Source organism: Pelmatolapia mariae, unplaced genomic scaffold (genome assembly GCF_036321145.2).
Source record: "Pelmatolapia mariae isolate MD_Pm_ZW unplaced genomic scaffold, Pm_UMD_F_2 NODE_ptg000274l+_length_40711_cov_1, whole genome shotgun sequence".
NCBI classification, from domain to species: Eukaryota; Metazoa; Chordata; class Actinopteri; order Cichliformes; family Cichlidae; genus Pelmatolapia; species Pelmatolapia mariae.
The window spans coordinates 4,812-27,739 of NW_027051964.1; the positions used below are offsets into that span (position 1 = coordinate 4,812).

The 22,928-nt window shown below is 39.4% G+C and overlaps 1 pseudogene; it reads right to left on the reverse strand.

Moving 5' to 3' along the window:
• Nucleotides 1-630: 630 nt before the first annotated feature.
• LOC134622898 (glutathione S-transferase C-terminal domain-containing protein-like) overlaps nt 631-22,928 on the reverse strand; it is a 35,265-nt pseudogene continuing 12,967 nt past the window's right edge.

Here is a 22,928-nt window from a genome sequence, read left to right on the forward strand (position 1 = left end):
CTGGCTCAAGACTTTTGCACAGCACTGTACGTATGCACATTTTGTCAAAAAGCCAGATAACAACAATTGTTTTGATGCTACAGTTATGTCAGTTATTGCATAATTAAAATGTTTGAATTTTTAATTCAGTCAAAGATAGAATATCACATTTCCTTTGCAGGATAGTGCAACAAGAGAAGCAGTGGGACAATTATCTGTGCACTGATTATCTATATTTCTATAAGAGAAGAGTTTCTATCCCAAATGTTATTACTGATTAAATTTTCCCCATTTTTAAGATTCTCTTAGAAGGCTAAGCTGTGAGAAAAACAATTAGCTTTAAGAGGTATTTTGAAAAACCCCAGTATGATTCATGATACTGTGATTGCAATATTACAGTAATTACAATTTACAATACCATAAAATTGCAGAACAGATACTATAATAATTGCTCTTAATGGGTTTAATTTCATGGCTCTGATGTAATTTAGTGACTTTTACCATGACAAATAGATTTGACATCACATGCGCTTGCTGCATTTCTGTTTTTCACACACTGGGAATCTGAAGTGTTTACCACACTGTCTACAGACTCTTTGGATCATCATGCAAATAAATTAAACAAATTGGTGCAAAAACTATTTTTGTAACTTGCTATGCTCACCCCGATGTGAAAAGGTCCAGTGAAGTAATCCAGATTGGCCTGAATGAAGCCAATATTTTTCAGACCGAGCTCAGCACTGCGACTCTGAGCCCTGACCAAGGACTCTTCTTTGTTCTCTATGAGGATGACCTTAAGCAATGACAGAAAAATTCCCACTGTAAGTAGCCGCTTCTTTTTAAAAAAACCTGAAACAAGCACAAATGCATTTAAACTTATCCGTCTACATATCCCTAACAATATTAAAACACATAACAAATATTAAAAACTCTTAAACAAACCATATGCTTTGTGGAAAACTAAAGCATTTTCATGGAGATGCATTTAATTATTAGGAATAATAACACTTCATCGTTACTGATTGTCTATAACAGAGAGGGATGGGGATCGAGAAGCGGGAGGGGGTTCTTGTAAAGTACGCGCTTCCGCTTCTTTCAGTAGTTCAATTCCTTGGAATTGCTATTCTGCTTGTCTCAGAGGCTGGATCAGAGTCTCGCAAATGTTTAGCTAGCCTTTTCATTAAGGCAGGGAAGTGGTCCACTCAGGACTGGGTCTTTCCCTGCTACATGTGCTGGTCGACTTCTTCTGGAGCTTCTGGAAAGCTTTGCACTCGTCAGGCTCATATGGGCTCCAAGGGCTCAGTAGCCCCCAGTGCACACAGCCAGCCCAGGGGTTTCCCAGCTGGGCAGCTGCCTGAGGGGTTAGCTGGTTGATCTTGTGTCTTTTGACGTGTCTTCCTCCCCTCCCCCCCAACCGGTCATGGTGGATGGCTGCTCCTCCCTGAGCCTGGTCCTGCTGGAGTTTTTTCTTCACACTGTCATAAAGTGCTTGCTCATAAGGCGTTGTCTGATTGTTCGGGTTTTCTCTACTACTGTAGGATCTTTACCTTACAATATAAAGTGCCTTGAGGCAACTGTTGTTATTATTTGGCACTATATCACTAAAATTGAACTAAAATTGAAATTAATATTAACAGGAGAGTAAAATGACTGAGGCGAAATTAAATGAATGTCATCAAGCAGCGTCTCGAGTGTGTCCTGAATTTCGATAGGATCATTTGCTGCACGTGATAAAATTAGCACCATCAAAACTGCACGTTGTTGTTGTTTTAATTATAATCCTAACGAGATCCTAATGAGAATCGATAACAGAGAATCGATTAGGAGTCAAATTGATAAGTGATATCTATAATGGAATCGGAATCGATTCCCATCCCTAACATTTTTAAAAATACCTGCCAAAAGTCACCACATTCCACACACGAACTCTACTTAACACGCAGCTAACAAACAGAGACACACACATACACACACAACATCTCCATACATGTTACCTGGCAGTCTGGAAGTGTGTGAGCAAGAACAATCCCTACGTGGCCCTGAGAAAGAGCACAAAGAATAAAAATATGAAAATGCATGAAAAGAAAACAGCACACATCAAAGAGGGCATCGACAGAGTTATGATTAGTGTCGCCCTTTATAGCCCTGACCCATGCTGCGCGACTGCTCCAAGCCTGCATTTTCATTAGCACAATTACCAGTCTGCTTGTGCGCACCGGCCAGCAACAAAAGGCGTTTAAAAAGGGAAGAAAAACACGAGGGAGTGAGGGCTGGTTCCTTTCAGCTGGTCCCTAATGGAGCATCTATCGAATGCAGCCGTGGTCAGGTATAGTGATAAATATGCATGCTGAGCCGGACTGATGGATGAATACTCGTACCGTTCCGCTGCAGAAATCCACGATGGTGTATCCTGGCCTGGCGAGCTCTGTAACCATGGCAACCAAGTTATTCAGCTGTTGCATCTTCCTGACTGCACGGATATTTGACATTTTCCCTGCAAAAAACCAAAAACCAAAACACTCATTTCATTTGAGCATAAAGTGGGAAAAAAAATCGACTTTAACAGCAAATTCATCCAAAAAAAACCCCAAAAAACAATTAAGGGATTTTTTTGTTTTTACGCTCCTGGAGACGACAGCTATCAAACATGAATTACATTTTGTAAGGATTACAAAAGCCTTCTTTATAGCTTAGTTGATCTGAGTCAACATTAGCCGTTTACAATAAACACAAGACTTTCGAATAAAGCACATTTTTCATTATTGTAATGTCGTCTTTCTTTCTGCTGTCAGGGAACAAACAGGCTTTTCCCGCAACTGCTCAAATTATGATTTACAGCCAGCTATTTCAGGTAATGGTTATAGCACACAGATGAAAAGGCCTCCACTCTCTCATCAGCATGTTTCTGGCCAACAGGGACCGTGAACAATCTTTCAACATCATAAAAAGCGGACCTTCCAGCCAAAATCAAATGTCCCCTCGTTGGTGGCAGAGTTTTCTGCTGCTGTGCGAGCAGTATGTACCTCATTAACTCAAAGCGCACTGCAGTCTCCTGCATCTTCCGTTTTCCAGCACGTCACGTTGGCAGTGAGCCGTTGACATGCTGTGAGGACACCATCTCTGGTCCATAAATCTAGAGTGATGAGTGTTTCATTTACCCCTGAGTCACACCCTCATAATCAGATGACTGGTATTTCAAAATAAAAATACTCCTATACTCATATCTAGCTCACGTTGCTTCATATACAATAACAGGAGAGGAGAGACGGTCGGAAAAAAAAAATTCATTCTGCCACAAATGGGAAATTTCACAAAGGAGCCATTCAGCCTCTCGCACTGGCTGTTACTGAGCTGATCACAGTTATAGGGAGAGCACAATACATTAAGTGAATACAGAGAAACATCGGCAGGATACTGAGAAGACTGCTCTTCGTTTGGATGGGTAATTTACACGGCTACAGATATTTCTATATATGCACAGCTCAACTCCAAAAAGGCCTTAAAATAGAAGGTTTCTGAAGGCTGTGAACAGAACTAGATTTTAATTTTAAATTAACATGCAAAGCATGATAAGATTTGACGGTGCAGGAATGGATGTCTGGGACGTCACTAGGTATGCCAGGGATACAAAAATGCAGTGCAGATTAGCCGTGTGTAATGTTTGATGTGAAAGATGCAGGACACGGAAGCTTTAAAACATCACTAGCTTATCTTTACCGATAAAGCTGATAAGACAAGCTTGGCCCACTTTGACAGACCTTTCCATTAATCCGACAGCCCGTGTGCTTCAAGTCTGAAGACGCACTTCACTTAGCACTTCACTTTCCCACAAAAGTCTTGATGGAAATCTCACCAGGTCAGACCTAGTACTGGTTTCAACACGATACGAGTGTGACTGCATACAGTCACGTTAACTCTCAGGCTCTCACCAATTTACGACTGTGCATGCCTCTTGTGCATGTTTGTGAGGTGCTCTGCTCACTAGAGAATCCCCTTAACAGCAATAACATGAACACACTGGCATTTTATCTTATCAACTCTGTTTCTAATTTGCAATAAGATTAAGGCATTAACCTATGATGCCTCTCTCGCTACCTCTCTGAGCCTGTGAGGGACGTGCAAAGGTGGCGTTTAGCACAGACACAGAGAAAAAACTCTGCTTTTACCATGACCATGGCACGCCAAAGGTTTGGTTACACTTCCCTTGAGTTTACAAGGCAATTCTCATTGCCAAGTGTAAAATCATGTCAGCCAGTGGCTCTCTCCATTACTATTTTTATGTCTGAATGAAGAACTAAAAAATATAAATCAAAAAGTCTCCAAAGTGTCAATGAAAGAAGGCCTGAAAGCAAAATTCTGCAAACATGAAGCAATATTCACATTCACTAGCAGAGAGAAGAACTGCAGACTCTGATTATATGCACGTGTTTATCTCTACTACAAGGGCATCGTTTACCCACTAAAATAATAATTAGCTGTTGACATGAAAACATGAATTATTATTATCACACTCGTGGCTACGAGTTTTGTCAGAAAGGGTGTTTACGATTGAATCTTGTGTTTTGCTAAATATCCAGAGTCCAAAATGTTCAATGTGAAATTTCAGTAGCTGTTGATGTAGTTGCAGTAGCATAAATCAAAGGTAATTTAAAGACTTTGTACTCAACACATCCTCAAAGTTGTTAATGCTGCATGAGAAATCCATCAGAAAACAATAAAATATACCTGGAGTGCAAAAGGTTTGTGTGTTCCTTCTAAAAAACAATTTTATAGACTTAAAGTTAAGTCATCTCATAGTTACGTGTCTAACTCAAAAGCTACAAAGGAGTTAGAACTGGACTGACACAGGATTTTCAAGATTGATTACAATTTGGTGATTTAAAAAAACAACAACAACAACAATATTTCGATATATTGGACAATTTCTTTTCAGACACACAAAACATGCTATATGTATTTAAATGCTTGTTTACAGTCTGCCTGACTCTGCTTGCACTGGTTATTACTTTCCAAACATGTGTTTCCAGCAGAGATGCTGCAGAGTGGTGGCCAAACTATAAACTATGCAACAAAAACACCCATAACACGTCGAGTCAAGGAGTTTATTGAACTCCTCTATATATACCAAAGTATTCTAGAGTCAAATGTGAGGACTGGCAGTCCTGAAATGCATCAATAATCCCACTCACAGCAGCAAATCTACAAAAGAATGGCTGAAAAAGAAAACAATCAATGTCAAAAGTCAAAGTTTAGACCTCAGTCTGACTGGAATGCTGTGGTGGGACCTTAAGAGAGCTGCACATAAACAAATGCCCACAAATCTCAATGTGCTGAAGCAACACTTTGAGACTCTCACACTCTCACTGTGAGTCTGATAAAGTCTAAAAACCATTACTTCAAGTTATTGCTGCTAAAGATGGTTCTACAAGCCACTAAATCAAGGGGTGTACTTAATTTTTTACACACTGCTTCTGCTTTTTTTTGCTTTGGTTTGTGTTTTATAAATAATCACAATGTATCTCGGGGTGTATTTACCACATTTTAAGGCATTTTTTTTATTATATCCTGATATGTAACCCTGTAGAATAGAAAACAGTGTATTTTTCATTTGACCTTTCTTCAACATATACATTTATTAATACATACATTCTCATTTAATCAAACATCTGATGTTTAATGACAACAAAAGGTTTCAGATTCTGATTTAAAGCTCTACCTGTAACAACCATCTTATATTGAATACAGAGGCTTATTTATCAAACAGGAGGGTTGAGGTTGGGCCCTCTGCTTGAATGAATAGTTTCACAAGTACATCACGACATGATGCCAGGGTTGCTAGCTAAGGAATAATAACATAAAGGGTAGTGAATACAACCACTGTGCCCGAATAAAGCTTGGTCAAATAAAATATAGCAATTGTGACACAGGAGCCTCAAAGGTCTTATCCAAGCCCTAACTTACAAAAGAAAACCAATCACAAACCATGTAATTCACACAAAGCTCACTCTGAGAAGGGCCCATCTACAGAGATTTTTTTTCTTCTCCACTTTTCCCTCCCTCATGCATCCCAACTAGATGTTCTGTCCCTCAGTCACTTTACTTATAAAGTGAAACCAGCTGGAGCAATCACAAGTATGACAGAAACTGCCTGCAACTACCATCTAGCTCAGCCCAAATGATCCACTAGCAAGCAGAGCAGTTTGACAGGTACACATTAACTCAACTCTCCTCTATCATTACTAACCCAACATTTCAGCCATTAGTTAGGCACTGTCCTTTACAGCATTATGCCAAGTAATTAGAAAACCATGCATAAATTATCTTTTATGAGTAGAAGACTGACAGCAAGGACTGAATCTATTCACCTGAAACCATGTTACAGGAAATTAGAGTTTTAAAAAAAAGAAGCTTGGCGAAAACGCTGAAACATGGATTCATTCATTCATTCATCCTTGGCTTGTTGTAGACAAACAATTATCAAATTGACAGACATTCGTTAAGAATGCCATGTTTTCTTAAAACAAGAAGAAAAACACATCATAACTGATCGGGTATAACTTTATGGCCTGATATTGTGTTGGTCTCCCTTTTGCTGCCGAAACAGTCCTGACCCATTGAGGCATGGACTCCACTAGACCGCTGAAGGCGTATCTGGCACCAAGATTTCAGACACAGCTTCCTTAAGTTCCCATGGATCAGACTTTTTTGTCCAGCGCATCCCACAGATGCTCAGTTGGACTGAGATCTGGGGAAGTCACACCTCAAACTCGTCAAACCATTCCTGAAACAAGAGGCCACAGCCTTCAAGGAATACTGGTCCCATGAAAGGGTGTACATGGTCCGCAACAATGCTGAGGTAGGTCCATGTCAAAGTATCATCCACATGGATGGTAGGAACTAAGGTTTCCCAGCAGAATATTGCTCAAAGCATCAAAACTGCCTCAGCTGGCTAGCCTTCTTCCTATAGTTCATCATGGTAAGCAATGGTAAGCAATGCACACGCACCCGGCCATCAACGTGAAATAAAAGAAAACATGATTCATTTGACCAGACCACCTCCTTCCATTGCTCTGTGGTTCAGTTCTGATGCTCACCTACTCATTGTTGGTGCTTTCAGGAGTTGACAGGGATGAACATGGGCACCCTGGCACGTCTGTGGCTATGCAGGTCCATATGCAACAAAGTGTGATGCGCTGTGTATTCTGACACTTTTCTATCAGAACCAGCATGAACCTTTTTGGCAGTTTGAGCTACGGCAGCTCGTCTTGACCACACAGGCCAGCGTTTGCTTCACTAACAGATGTCAAGGTGAAGTCATAAACAGTGTCATAATGCCTGATTGATGTCTAAAATCAGTATAATCGGGCAAAACATAAATGCAAGTTTAATTGATGGATTTAGAATCACTCTGCTATCCATAGCTTACACACTGTATATATGCTTAAATACAATGTAAGACCAAAACAATATTTTTGGATTTTCTGCTTTGCCTGACTGCATGGGAGAAAATATTTATTCATTGGTTATACTACACAACCACAATCCCAGTCTCCGGTTGAGAAACGTAATTACTTCTTTGTTCCGGATTATGTTTCCTTGACCTCTCAGTATATTCTGCTGACATGTTCCTTTGGTTGGAATTTGATGGGGTTCAGGTGTTTTCTTCTCAAAGAGTTTTGTGTTTAACCTCCTTCCGCAGGCGAATGTGAGCCGAAAGCAAGCACAGTGATGTTGGCGGAGGTTATGAACAGGTGCACGGACGCCATCCCACCCAGATAACTCCAGGCACAAAGCCAGAGATGACAAACCCAGTAAGAGGCTTGGTATCACAGAAACAAGTTTTCTGTTTTCGTAGGAGGCTGACTCTGCTTTGACATCTCCCAAAGCTCAGAGAGGAGAAAACATGCTGTGGCAGCATCACTGGAGGGAGACACAGGATCCATTAATGTGTGTGTCCTCTGCTGCTAAAAGGTGCCTAGCACTTCTGCTGCTGGCACTGAGCCCCGATCTACCGCCTTTTTCCCCTGATGCTGCAGAACTGCCTTCCTTATCAGGGAGGTGCATCACACAGATTAGAATGTAAACACATTTCTGTGGCACACGGGACCTCTGTATTCTGCAGGATCCAACTACCATCTCTAAGAGGACATGCTGGTTTAAAAAGCAAATATAAGCAGGGGCTGGTTTGAGATTTAAAGTTGAGATTATTTAATGTTTGACTTCAATATTTTACATTTTTGGATTCCATGTTTATTTGGAGAAATTGCTAACTCTATTTACTGCCAGAGTGGCAAAAATGTAAGAGAAAGTTCTCTTTGGAAAACAAAAAAAATTCTCCAACCCTTTTTTATTTTCCAGAGTCTGATTTGCATTTTAATTTAGGACAGTGCATTTGTGTGCCCGGAAATACCCATGCTTGCTATCAACTGTTAAAAGTACCACCTTTTACATAGAGATCCTGCTCCATTTAATCCCTAATAGCATTAGGATAGAAAGTTTCCATATGTTCATGTAACGTGCACATGCCAGAGTAACTCAGCCTCAGAAGTGTACCAAAACCTACAGGAGATATCTGCTGGATGATGCTATTTGTTCTGCTGCTATAGAGGAAATGAATTTCCAAGAGTGGAGCATGTCTGCAACCGTGTTCTCTGACAGAGTAATCCATTTACAACCACGAAATATGAAGTCACAGGATGTCATGTGAAAAGATGGCGGGCCAGAAAAGCGACACTTAAAAAAAAAAAAAAAAACTTCCAGAGAAACTCATTATGTGAGTCACATATGGACAGCTTTCCATGGCATGCAAGCATATGGCTAAAAAGAACCATAAAGAATAGAATACTGAATTTTGTATGTCTTTAATATTGTGGCAGTGAATGTACATTTAGATATTGTTGCAATAAATATAAATATTTATCTAAGCATACTAAATTATGTAAATATAAATCTCTGTGTGGGTTCAGTGTTTTTCATTTTTAAAATAGTCTTTATCTGACAGAGGTGCTGCAAAGTGCAGAACCATTTTAGAGTCATTATCTCCATTTAGGCTTATGTATAATAATGCTTTGACAATATGATTTGGGGCAGCTGTATCTAATAAAAGGATAAGAATTTTTTTTAAAAAATATACAGGAACAAATGTTATAATATTGACTGTAAATGGTGTTCAATGGTCTGAGACAAGTAACCTATGTGTCAGTATACATATAAAGTAAATAAAACACTGGTTTACTCTTTGACATGGTAACAATGGAAGGAAACTTAAATACTGCATTCAGTTAAAATATATGTTGTATATTTTTCATACCATACAGTCTACTGGAAGGAAACAAACACAGAAAAGTACAGACAAACAAAGGAGAGACTTTATGATGGTCACCAGGGTGAAAAGAGAAATGCACATATTGATTTTGAAATAAGAAAGGCTGGAGTTTGAAGAGGGAACTGTTGCATTCAACTGAATACATGTTTGCATAACTATAAATCGAATAATGAAGTCATATCCAAGTACTGATATAGTTATATAACTATTGATATAAGCACAGGGAGACCCAAAGTTCATAAGTGTTTGGGAAAATGAAATGGCAACAGTGTGGTGGATCATCTTCACAACCTGACTTCAGCAGTTCTTCTGAACGCGCTGTGAACGCCTGGATCCGGCTTAAGTAGCCATGAATACGCCGCGTGTCACTTGATCAGTTTGATTGCGGAAGTTGTGCAAAGAAACAATAGCAATGTTTTCTTGCCTTGGCAGCTGCTCACAACAGTGTGTGTGTGTGTGTGTCATAAAAACAAGTGAACAGATCTTGTGGGAGTTGGAAATGCCAAAACTGAAGAATCATTAAAAAAAACAAAACCCTAATATGAAACCTTAACCTGTAAACACAAAGTCCTGCAGTTCAGCCTGTCATAACTGCTGAATAAAATATTCAATTCTTTCACTGTCTAGGCCAAAAATGCTCTATAAATAATAATAACAATAAAAAGGTCTGTGCGCCTTATACCAGTGAAAGACTGGCTGATGTAACCACAGCTCCTGTTGCATTGCTGGGTGACAGAAAACAAGCTATATTGTAGGCACGATATGGGACTAGAAGAGTGTGACTTGCACACATAGACCCAAATAAAGAGTGCTTTTTGACCACTTAATAAATGAACTGTCTGGAGCTCAGTCACTAAAGTAAAAATGGATTAGAAAGACTCTGACAAATGCCTGCCAGGATATGAAAGGCATAAAAGCACATGGGGTAAGAAAAACATGTCCTGTATGTACTTTTTTCAAAACCACATCAGTGATGACTTTATGATCATAGTAATTAAAATTCAATGTCTACTTGAAATGGCCATTCCACTGCAACTAATGAAAATACACCAAATATTTTGTTCATGTAAGGCATTTGTCACTTAGCTAATTAAAACTCTAATTTTTACAAAGCTAATTACACATTTGCCATTTGCCTGTCAGCAAACACCCTCCCTTTAAAAGGGAAATATTTCATCATGTTGTAATGTCTTAACAACGCTGAGGCACCAAGCAGGTCCCCCTTAAAGCACAAGCTAAGTCTTTGTTAACTTGTTCTTTTTTGGCGCAGTTTGCTGACATGTGCACTTGTAGCTGCCGTTCATTGCGATCTATAATTATGACATAAGAAGGAGACTGGTGAGGAAGGTGGAAAACCTTTGCACAAATACGGATTCTCTCTCCAGTGTTAGATTTGCATGCCTAATATTCATTTCTGTGGAGTTAAAGGGACATTCAACATATTTTCATTCTGTCAGGAACCCAATGTTTCTGTATATGGCAGGTAGAATTGTTAGCTTGTCAACTTCTTTTCCCTAATTCAAAAGCTGAACATATTGTTGGCATTTATAAGTTTACGCACTGGTGCATTTGGCCATATGTTCATCATTATGGAAATCTGCAAGCTAATGAATGAGGAAATGAGCTCTGGCATGTCTTTGCAGCGTGTTGAATGCTGGTTATTAATGACAGGCAAGAAATCCAAATTCAGCCAACAGTGTAATTATCATGCCATATATTCACACGTATCCTTTAGAAGGGCAAGGAGACTGGAGACTATAATGGGAGACATTGAAGTTAAAGGTGGAGGTGGACAGGTTTGCCAGTCATTGTGTAAATAATATGGGGGAAATCCTGAAAGCTTTAACAACACATGCCAAGAGGTTTGAGGTTTGAAGCTATGAGGAGAAACGTTGAGCAGTAAAGATATAAAATCTTACTGACGATCACGACACTGAAAGCTTCAATTGTTGTCAAGCTGTCAGAGAAAAAATATCCTGGCATCACTCAGAGATTTTTCAGTGCATCTGTATAAGACTGTAGTGACAAGAAAAACAAAAGGTAATGAAAACAAAAACGAGGAAAAAACTTCTCATTGTGCATCCTTAAGCGGCGCTGGAATGTCTATCAAAACATGACCTAGCTGTACGCGTAGCTGTAGGCGAGAGGTTGGAAAAATTATGGAACTCCTTTTGTCCCTCCAACAGGTCGTGACACATTCCCAGTTTGTGTGCAATGCCTTGCTTCAATATGAGCGTTCAACCAGAGATAACAAATGTGTTTCCTGAAATACACCAGCTATCATCTGAAATTATGTTGGAACCATTTATTAATAAATTACAACTGAAAAATTAGTAATTGACAAAAATGTATCAATTCCAATCTATTGTTTTCCTTTTTCCTTAGCAATAAAAAAAAATCACTGTCTCTGTAGAAACAATTTAGATCTAATGTAGGATTTCCAACAGAGTGTTTATATCAGGCTCATTAAAAATGCAGAGCATAAAAACACTGCTCAAACCCATTTTAACTCAGACACCTGTCATTATCAAATCACAAACTCACTTGGCAACACCTGTTTTGTGATGTCTTGTTCTATGATGTCAACAGAAGTGAGGTTATATTCAGGAATATTCAAGGACCAAAAGAGAAAAGTAAACAATCTTAAAAAATGGCCATCAGGCATGTGAACTCTTTGCAGTCCTGTGAATAACTAAGTAAATCCTTGCTGCTTCCATACAAGTTAAAAGGGTGACAGCCAAAAAGTGTCTTCTCTTCACAATGAACTCGGCAGCACAGCTTAAGCTTACAAAGTTGCATCTTAACAATCCACAAGACTTCTAGACAGATGAGACCAAGTGGGACTGTTTGGCCATAATGCACAGCACTACATGTGGCACAAATTAAACACAGCACCAGAGCACAAACACTTCATACCACCAGTACATGTGTCTAGACTTTGCTTTGCTACAGTTACTTCCACATCAATCTAAGACTTTTTTAATTACACATACTGTTCTTTTTATGCCATAACTGGGATGAAAACGGACCCTAAGTCTGCTTTATAAATGAGGCGCCTGTAAAATTAAGTGGGCTGCATATGGGGTTAGGTGATCTGTTCTCCTCCCATGAGACTCAGAGTAACCCGCACCACTGCAGCCGGTGTCATCCATTTGTTATAGTGGTGCTATCCACCCTCCATAACCAATGCTGTGTGTTAAATAATGTTATAACATTTTTTGAGTTTTTGTATCCCCACAGTTTTACTAACTTGCTCAATCAGCTTTTGTATATATAAAATAGCTTATCTCCAGTCTTCACCATGTTCAGCCCACACACAATACAATCTCTTGCTGACAATCACCCATGCCAAATTAAACAAAAATGAGTGGAGATAAACTAGTATCTCTACAAATTATTATTCCAATTTAAAATCAAAGCCTCAGATAAAAAAAATAGCCTTCTTCTGTTTTCTTTAACTTCAAAAAAGGGCAAGGTGCATCAGGGACGCAGAACTGAAACTACAGTGAGGCAGATTAAATTGACCGAATTACATTTATCCAATAGTAAAATATTGATTTCATAAGACAGGAAAACACGAAAAGTTTGCCTTTATTGGCAAACTGTCGGCAATCACTCGGACCATCTCTGACACCACTCCAGCTGCAATAAGAAACTAAACTATCCTGTAGTGATTTGTAGGTAATTTCAGCCTTCTGAAATTGTTCGCTGGGCTTGACATCACTTCCATTCACATCAAAGAAAGTGTGTTTTGAATATTGATATTTTGAAAGTATACATAGTGCTTATTCTCAAAGATTTCTGGATGGTTAAAGAGAGACAAAAGCAACACCATGACAAGCTTAGCTACTGTATCATTTCAGCACTTATCGAGATAGCATTGAATATCTTAGCCATCATTATAACAATGTGACATTTTAATAATGGCACGTCAAAGAAGACAGATCAGTAACTCTCCTTTCGGCTCCCATTGATTGCATAGTCTAAATGTTGGCTTGCAGTCGGTCTCCTGGGCACCGTTCGCTGCCCTGTTTAAAGTGGATGTGGCAGGGGAAAAAAAACTCCTACATTCTTTTGCTTTAAAACTCGGATCGTTCGTAATCGATCCATCCTGTATTAGCCACAAGCACATTGTTGCAGAAGATTCAATGACCACAGAGCTGTAATCTGGACCAGCACATTCACAGCTCAGAGAAACAAATAACCTGAGGCCATCCAAAGGCTGACATGCTGGTAAACTATCTTCACAAGGAACACACCGTTTGTGTACTTGAAATGTGTTTTTTATATATATTTTTACCACAGAAAATCAATCTGTCCTATTTCATGAGGTACTGGAACCCAAAGAAGGTCACATGTTATGAGTTTTTCAAGGAAAGAAAGCACTACATTAAACTTCTGTAGATTAAAGAAGTTTGAGAGCTGTGTAAATGAGAATAGAACAATGTAATTAAGTGAAGACGATTGAAATGCTTGTATTTAATTGAAAACTTTAGTAAACAGAATGGTTAAAAAACAATTATGGGAATTTTGACTTTGAAAGTAGGAATCTTTTGTTTAAAAAATAGCTTAGTATCAGTAACAGCATCTAACACTATACATCATTACAATATTGCAAACAATATAGAAACACATTTAAATGAAATGTAATAAAATGATTGCGTTCTTCAAAACTGCACTTTCAAGATGTGAGAAAAATAGATGAAATAAAAAACACTTTTTTAACATTTCTTCAGGCTACAAAGAGCTACAAGTATGTTAAGTCTAGAAAATGCTTAATTTCACCTGTTCTTTCTGTTATGGCTCCTCAAAGTCTTCCTCCACAGTTGTACGTTTAAACTAAGCAGTTTGTTTTCATTCAGCGCACACTCTCAGCACTCTACACTCTGCCAGAGCTGTCAAAGTCAGGGAGTATATGGCATAAAGCTGGCATCGTTGGGGGGCTGTGTCAATGTCTTTTGGCCTGCAACCTTTGTAAAATCTTCCAGCCAGAATGGCTTTTAGCCCTAGTTTTGCAGTGCTAACTCAAGTATAAATAAAGGCTAGTTGGACACCAGCCAACTGGTGTCCCTTCTGCTCTCTGTGTCCTTACAGAAATATTGGGTTGTCAAAGCCAGGGCCCCTCTGAATAGAGAAATACAGGGATTCTCCTTTTTTGACTATGTAACCTTATTATTGTCACTGCAGAAACACACTCCTGGAGCTTAAAAGCAAGATTTAAACAACAAATACTCTGTTTTGATGGAATAAAAATCATTGCTCCTTTAGTTTTCTTTGGCTCTCTAGCTCACATTTTAATTAAGTGATAGAAAGCAGACACTTTGTCTCAATATTTATCTGTGTCCTCGTTATATCCACAAATGTGTTGGCGCTACACAGACATTCCTATTTAGGAATGTGGGACAAGAATCAAGGGATTACAGACTGGCCACAAACACCACACGTGCCCTTTGGATAATTAGAGGAGGATTTACGAGTCATTATTCTGTCTTACGGAGCTGTCTGCATACTAAAGACACAAATCGTGCGAACACTGATGTTAAACTCAGTCTCTCACCTCTTCTCACAAAATCCAATCCAAAAATAGCCTGATACATATTAGTATAGATAAAAGAATCTACAGTTATCAAAATATCAAGGTAGGTGGCTCCTGCAGCCTAGATGATATATGTTTATTGTAAAAAGATCTGCAGACACAGAAACAGACAAAACACGTGCATAAAAGACGATTCTCGCCTTTATCAGTGTAATCCTACACCATGAGGGTCTAAAATACACAAGGGAAAACACAACTAACAACAAGGTGTTGAACAAAAGCAACCGCATGCCAAAGTCTATACACAACCTTGCTTTGAGCCAAATTAGATGTGGGCAATGGGGGAGGTCCCTCCTATATAAAGAGCACATTTTATGGTACTCACTAAAACCAAATATGACACATCATCTATTATAGTTCAATCGATACAGAACTGAATAAAAAGGTTTGAGCTTTTCTTTGAGCCCGTGCTTACAAAGACAGAAATTCCAGTGAGGTGACACATAATGATGGGAACAGCAAAATGCTTTAATTTTGCTGACAGCAAAATGCTTTAATTTTGCTGTCAGGAGTTTGTGAAAATAAAGTTGAAAACATGTCCTTTGTGTAAAAGCAATGCTTATGACCTGAAATTATAGAGGCTCTGGCCAGAAACAAAAGGAAGGTAGGAAGCGAAAAGGGAGAAACATGGAAAAAGAAAAACAGACAGAAGGAGAGAGCGTGCATACTGCAAAATATGCCAGCTCACATAGTAAATCAGAGAGACAGATGCATGCCATATTTAAGAATGAAGTATCAAGCTGCAGATTTCAGCTCTCCATTGCTAATTTAAGTTACTCAATTAGTTCAAGACTGCTATGGAAAATATTAGTAATCAATTAACCATTCATTTTTGGAGGCTCTGCTTTCCACACATAACCCACAATAAAGGTAACCGGATTAGCATCTCCTCGTTTCCACTTGTAATAATAAATTAACACAGTGGAATGCAACATTTTATAATAATATGTGAAATGTTTGTAGTGGATGTACATTTTGAGTCATAGGAACCCATCAAAACATCCTCATAAGGTGGTAAAGTATTTAAGCGTTGCTCATTTTGTTATGATTCAGTGTTTTAATGTGGAATCAATTCTTTCTCACCCCTTATTAATCAATACACAACACTTAATCATGGCAAATCAAATAAAGACTGTAAGGAGTGCTTAGCTAATTTGTTAAAAATTAAAAAGACTGAAAACATCCCATGCCATGAAGAAGAAAAGAACATTTTTACTGAACTGAACGTGCACAAGAACATGTTGACCTCCATTATTCTTCAAGAGAAAAACTTCTCCTAGATCTGCACCACCTGCCAAGCTGACTAATTTGGGACGAAAGACTTTGATCACGCAGGTAACCAGATGGTCGATTGGCCAAACAGAAGCCATTTCTCCCAAAAAAAGATCATGACAGTCCACTGGGAGGTTGCCAAAAAATAGCTTCCAGACTACGAGAAACTAAATCTTTTTCTCAGAGCAATGCCACAGTTTAAAATAAATGGCTGTCACATCATGCTGTGGGAATGTTTTTCTTTGACAGTGTCTGGGAGCCTTACAAGGACAAAAGGAAAGATGGATGCAGAAAAATATCGAGCAATCCTTTGACAAAACCTTTTCTAAAGTAGAAAGGATCTCAAAAGTCACAAAAGAAACCGTTGCTTCTGGAAACCTCTGGACCTAAAACCAGATGAATATCTCTGGAGCGACCTGAACGTGTCTGTGGACCAACACCAATGGTAAAAACTTCCAAACTGATATGTAACAGTTTTGACTTTGTCTTTGTGTACACTGGACGAGCTCTTCACCTTATCTACATCTTATCTATCTTACTCTAGCTACATATAGATCAGTCGGGCACAGGGTTTGCCCAACGGGTCTATATGAGTTTTATGGATTTAGAGAATTCATATGACTGTATAACTTCATGGTGTCCTGTGAGGAGTTCTTCAAGATTATTATGGATTATTGTTACAGACTATTCTGGTTTTTGGCTTTATTGGCTTTTTTTTCTTGGTTATGTCTTAACCAGCTTGAACATGGTCGGTCTTGCAATCAACAGCTAGAATAAAAATTAGCACCTCCAAATGGATGAAAAGGATGGCTTGTCCAATAGGGCTGGAGACAAGGTGCGGTCTCAGAGGAGTTCCAGTAGCTTGGGGTCTTGTTTGAAAGTGGGGGAAGAGAAGAGGGGGAGACTGACAGGAATGTCCAACCATAGGGGTAAAAAAAATAAAATAAAATAGATGGACTGTTAAAATTTGAAATAAAAACAAAAAGGGGGGAAATTTCTAGTCAAACCATTTCCAAACTGTTAACAAAAATTATAAAAATATCCACATAAGAGTGGATGAACATGACTGCAGTCTCTAGAAAAGAATATTAAGAATAAAAGAATATAATTACTTAAATAAATTGAATATATGGCTTCTGATTATTTTGTATGATAACAAATATGACTTCTGAATATTGGAGAAAAACAACTACTAAAGTAAAAAGTCCAAATATTTTAGACTGCATAAAAAATGATTTAATCATTTAATTACACTATAATGTCTACAATGGAAAAATATAGTGGTAACTAAAGGAAAAAATAGTTTTTCCCACATACAATAGTCTAAACTATGCTCCAAAGGGATGCCCTGCAGAGACAAGATTGCGCAGGCTGAACACACTAATCACTAATTAATTACGAGTGTAGTGAAACTGCGTTAGAAACATGTAATCCAAAACTCATTGAAAACTAGCTGAGGGTAAGGCAAATTGTCTTCCTCCTCAATACCCACACTGCAATCCCTCACCAGAGATTATTGAACAAAACAAAACTGGGGAGACAAATGAATATTCATGATATGACATTTGCAAGGAGCTCATCGTGGAAGCAGTCAGTGGCTCTGCATTTAAATGGGCACAATTCAAACATCACTGCAAATAGTGAAACTCTGTAGTAACCCTCCAGGGAGTCTAGATGTGTTTGAACCTGAATTGTAGAAATAAAGTGCCAATTATCCCTCTAATTAGGAATAAAAAAGCTAGCTGCCTGTTGTGCTGGCTCCCATGTTTACGGCGTATCTTTAAATCTGCAATTTAAAGGCTCTAATGAGTTCAATTAATTGAGAATGAGAGGAGTGATTTGGGAGTCACAGCCTGCTGTTTGGAGTTGTAAGCCCACGGGGATGCATGTTAACCAAATGTAGGGATACAGTTCAAATATATATCCTCACTTAAAATAATAAGATCATTTTAAAACACATGCATACTGTATATATATATTTGTATCAAAATATTCTCTACAAAGAAACTACAATCTCTCATTTTAACAACATAGGGGTCATATGATTGTTGGGTTTTTCTCTGTATGTATCATTGTAGGGTCTACCTTACAGTATAAAGTGCCTTGAGGTGACTGTTGTTGTGATTTGGTGCTTTATAAATAAAACTGAATTGAACTGAATTGAATTCCAGGTCTGAAAGGCGACACTAGTGAGAAACTGTTTTAAACTTGCCCTCTAACACCAGCAGTGGTGACTCCTGTGGTTTGAAAAAGAAAAAAAAGAGTCTGAGAGAAGTCTATGGAAAAGTGACCATACTACTCATATAGTTACTTGATCTTAAAAACTAAAATATGTTCATTTCCTATAACATTTAGTAACATCTCGTATAATCCCGCTTCTTGTCCTAGAAGAGCTGGGATAGGCTTCTGCCTCCCTGCAACCTTAAACTGGACAAGATGAATGGATACACGATAAAGCAGGGGATGCTTTAGGGCGGACATAACTTACTACTGGTAAGCGCTAGAATATCAACACCGTATGAGTGTGTAGTGCGAGTGTCGTTTGTTTCTCAATCACATCCAGCCCTCACTCTTCGTGCACGTTTAAAAACACCACGACCCCAAGGACTGAATGGGTCAGCTCAAAGTTTTCAGTTTTACACAGTAATCCCACAGCATCGTCCCCCCTGCTGCAATCTCCTTCATCTTCAGGGACTGCCTGTCCTTCATCTCAGGACTTCACACCTCTCAGCTTCACACCTCCCAGCTCCCAGTCATTACACCCACCCCCGGCTTCTGTGGACTCCAACATACACACCCCTCCCCCAAAACCCCCTCTCTCCATCTCAGCACTTCAAGTGAGGAACGAGCTTCGCAAGATCAAGGTGCGGAAGGCTGCAGGTCCAGATGGCGTCAGCTCCAGGCTCCTGAGGTGCTGCGCAGATGAACTGTGTGGCATCCTAGGTTATCTGTTCAACCTGAGCCTGTCACTGGGGAAAGTACCACAGCTGTGGAAGACCTCCTGTGTGGTACCGGTACCAAAGACCTCCCATCCCAAGGACCTCAGCAGCTACAGGCCGGTAGCCCTCACATCGCATCTGATGAAGACGCTCGAGAGGTTGGTTCTAAACCATCTGCGCCCCCTGGTGAGGTCTTCATTGGATCCGCTGCAGTTTGCTTACCAGCCTGGCATTGGGGTGGAGGACGCCATCATCTACCTCCTGCACCGAGCTCTGACTCACCTGGAGAAGCCTGGAAGCACTGTGAGGATCATGTTCTTTGATTTCTCCAGTGCTTTCAACACCGTCCAGCCACGACTTCTGGGGGACAAGCTGGAGCAATCGGGAGTGGACCACCACATGTCCCAGTGGATACTGGACTACCTCACAGAACGTCCACAGTATGTGAGGTCACAGGGCTGTGTCTCTGACACGCTGGTCTGCAGTACGGGGGCCCCACAGGGAACTGTGTTGGCACCGTTCCTCTTCACCCTCTACACTGCAGACTTCTCCATCAACTCCCCACGCTGCCACCTACAGAAGTTCTCTGACGACTCTGCCATAGTCGGCCTCATCACAGGTGAGGACGACTCAGAGTACAGACAGTGGACTCTGGACTTTGTAGACTGGTGTCAGCAGAACCACCTGCTGATCAACGCCGGGAAAACCAAGGAGTTGGTGGTGGACTTCCGGAGACGCAGACCCACCACACTGACACCGGTGAACATCCAGGGAGTGGACATTGAGATAGTGGACTCGTATAGGTACCTGGGTGTTCACCTGAATAATAAACTGGACTGGAGCCACAACACTGATGCTCTTTACAGGAAGGGTCAGAGCAGACTCTACCTGCTGAGGCGGCTGAGGTCATTTGGAGTCCAGGGAGCGCTTTTAAAGACCTTCTATGACTCTGTGGTGGCATCTGTCATTTTTTACAGTGTGGTATGTGGCCCCCCACACCCTCTAGCAGATCATTACATTAAGGAACCTTTTAAATACAAGCACGCTCATGCTCACAGGTGTACACACAGGTGATCACACACACAAACTACACCCTTTTTGGCTCCTACCTCAAAGCACACTGTGCGCTGTCGATCTTACGTGCTGCACAATAATGTTTAATATTAAGTATGTAGTGTTATATTCCCATATATCATTGTGATGTTGTTTATTCTATTACTCTCGTTTTCTTCTGCTTGTTTTCTTTTTTCTTTCTCAACAGGTGATCCAGGTGATCGATATATGTAATTTTTGTCTGCTTATTTTGTTGGTTTTTGTTATTAAAAAGAAAAAAAAAAAAATACAGTGTGGTATGTTGGAGCAGCGGTTTATCGGCAGCTGAAAGGAAGAGGTTGGATAAACTCATCAGGAAGGCCAGCTCTGTTCTGGGATGCACCCTGGACCCAGTGCAGGTGGTGGGAGACAGAAGGACTCCGGCCAAAATAACATCTCTGATGGACAGAGTCTCCCACCCCATGCATGTAAATGTTGCTAAACTGCAGAGCTCCTTCAGTGACAGACTGCTGCATCCTCGATGCATGAAGGAGCGTTTCCGCAGGTCCTTCCTCCCTGCAGCTGTCAGACTGTACAATCAGAACTGCTCCCAACAAACATAGATGTTTACATCAGCACTAACTGCAATAAGTTAACCAACTGATTCGCACTACAACCTGGTTTGCCTCTTACTTGTTGTTATTTTTATTTAATTTAATAACTGTACAATACTCTGTATATAGTAACCATTGTCCTTAATGTAAATATTTAAGAAAAATTGTGTATGTTTCTGTTCTGTGTCCTGTGTACTGTTTGTTTGTATATGTGTCTTTTTGCTGCTGTTACAACCAAATTTCCCCTTGTGGGACAATTAAAGGATTATTCTATTCTAATGGTATCCCAGTGTCAATTTTTGTTGTGTTTTGTCTTTTGTGTTAATTGGCAAATCTTAGCACGTTAAACTAAGAAGGTCAACTGGGTAAACATCGGGATGTTAGCATTATCATGCATGCATTTAGCTTAAAGCACCAGTGTGGCACTGATTTCTTATGGCTCAGTCAAATGAAAGTGAAAATAGGACAGCAACCTTATGACTAGGATGAGCAAGTAGTTGCAGCGATCAACTGGTTGCCACAGGTTGAGGGTGCTACGTGCTTAACCCTTGTTGATACAGCGGTTTCCAACTACTGTTTTCCTTAGTATGACTGTAGCATCAGTTATCCGTCTGTTTCAAATAGGCATGTTAAAGAGACGGGTTCGTTCAAGGTTCGTCTGGCACATTTGCACTTAAAGAAATGTTGCAGTTCCTATTAATCTTTCTTAATAACTTTGAGATTCTTAAACACTTTGGACTCAGGAGGAATATTTCATTTACTACAAGCATTTGGAGAGTTGAAGTTCTGAATGGTGTCAAGATCAGTAAGTTACATTCAGTGCTGGGAAACTGGATGGAGATTTTAATTAGTCTGGTATCCAGGGTTAGTTGAAAGAGAAATGTGTATACATGGCAAGCATCTGAAGGATACATCAACTCACTAAACTTCCAAACAGATTACCCTTGACATTTGTCTGTCAAAAGCCTAAGGATGCTAAGCACCTTTTGACAACTATCTGACAGCCAGGCAGACTTTTTTGGAAAAAAAAACAAATTTAGCCCCATTCCTTAACTTTCCCTCGTTACTATTACTGAACTCAGACCAAACACTAATGGCTTCCAGAAAAAACAAACTAAACACGGGCAGAGAGTCAACAATATGATCTTCAGAATAAGCTGATATGTTAATGCACAAATCAACGGTTAAACACATTTGTGGCTGAACTTGATGTAAATCTCTCAGCAGAGCATCATTCAGCCCGATGGCTAGACAGCAAAATAAGTGACTAAAAGTGGAAGTTTGAGTTTGAGCTTTGAACAAGTTTTTTCAACTGTTCTTTTTCCAGGATGGAATGATTTTCAAAACAAAAAAATATTTCCTCTAATTTTAAGAGGGGTCAGACTGAAGTTCTGCTTGTAGCGTCAAAACTATGCATAAAGCCTCAAACATATACATGCATCCCCACTAATTTACTAGCCATCAAGGAGCTTCTGGCAAAATTCTGGCCAATTTTAACCACTCATCTTGGCCAGAATTAGTAACCTGGTTTGCATGGACCCAGCACATATTGACAATGATAACTATTTTAAATAACTTACACTAAATATAAGAAGATTCACCTTTCTGTAACCTAAAGGAAGAAAGCTGAACTTTCACAGAAATGCAAGATTTCATTTGGAAAATGAAATCATTGTCATACAGTATTTATTTATTTTTTTTATAGTTAATGATAATCCAACAGAGTGAAGTTCTGCTCTAAGAATTAGTATTATGCCCTCAGGGTATCCAGCCAATATCTGTTGTTTTTTTTAATGAGAAAAAGTCAAGTTCATGAATCTAGACTTCAATCAAATATAGCTAATTATCTTCTAGTAAGTTCATTAATAGTAAAATGACATGCCTGAGGGAAAACGACACCCATGAAAGGCAGCCAAACTGATTTAACAGTGGAACAAATCTGGTATGTGCACATATTTCAACCTTAATCCAAGTCACTGGAAAAGCAGAGCAGGAAACAAAAAGAAATAAATCCACCCACATAATAAAATAAATGAAACTTTGTAATTTGGATTGATATTCCATCTCACATCTTACAAGCAAGTCTTCCAGCTCACAAACACATATGTTAAACATCTGAATTGTACCTGGAAGCTAAACATGACAGATGTTTAACAGCTCAGTGTGGAGAA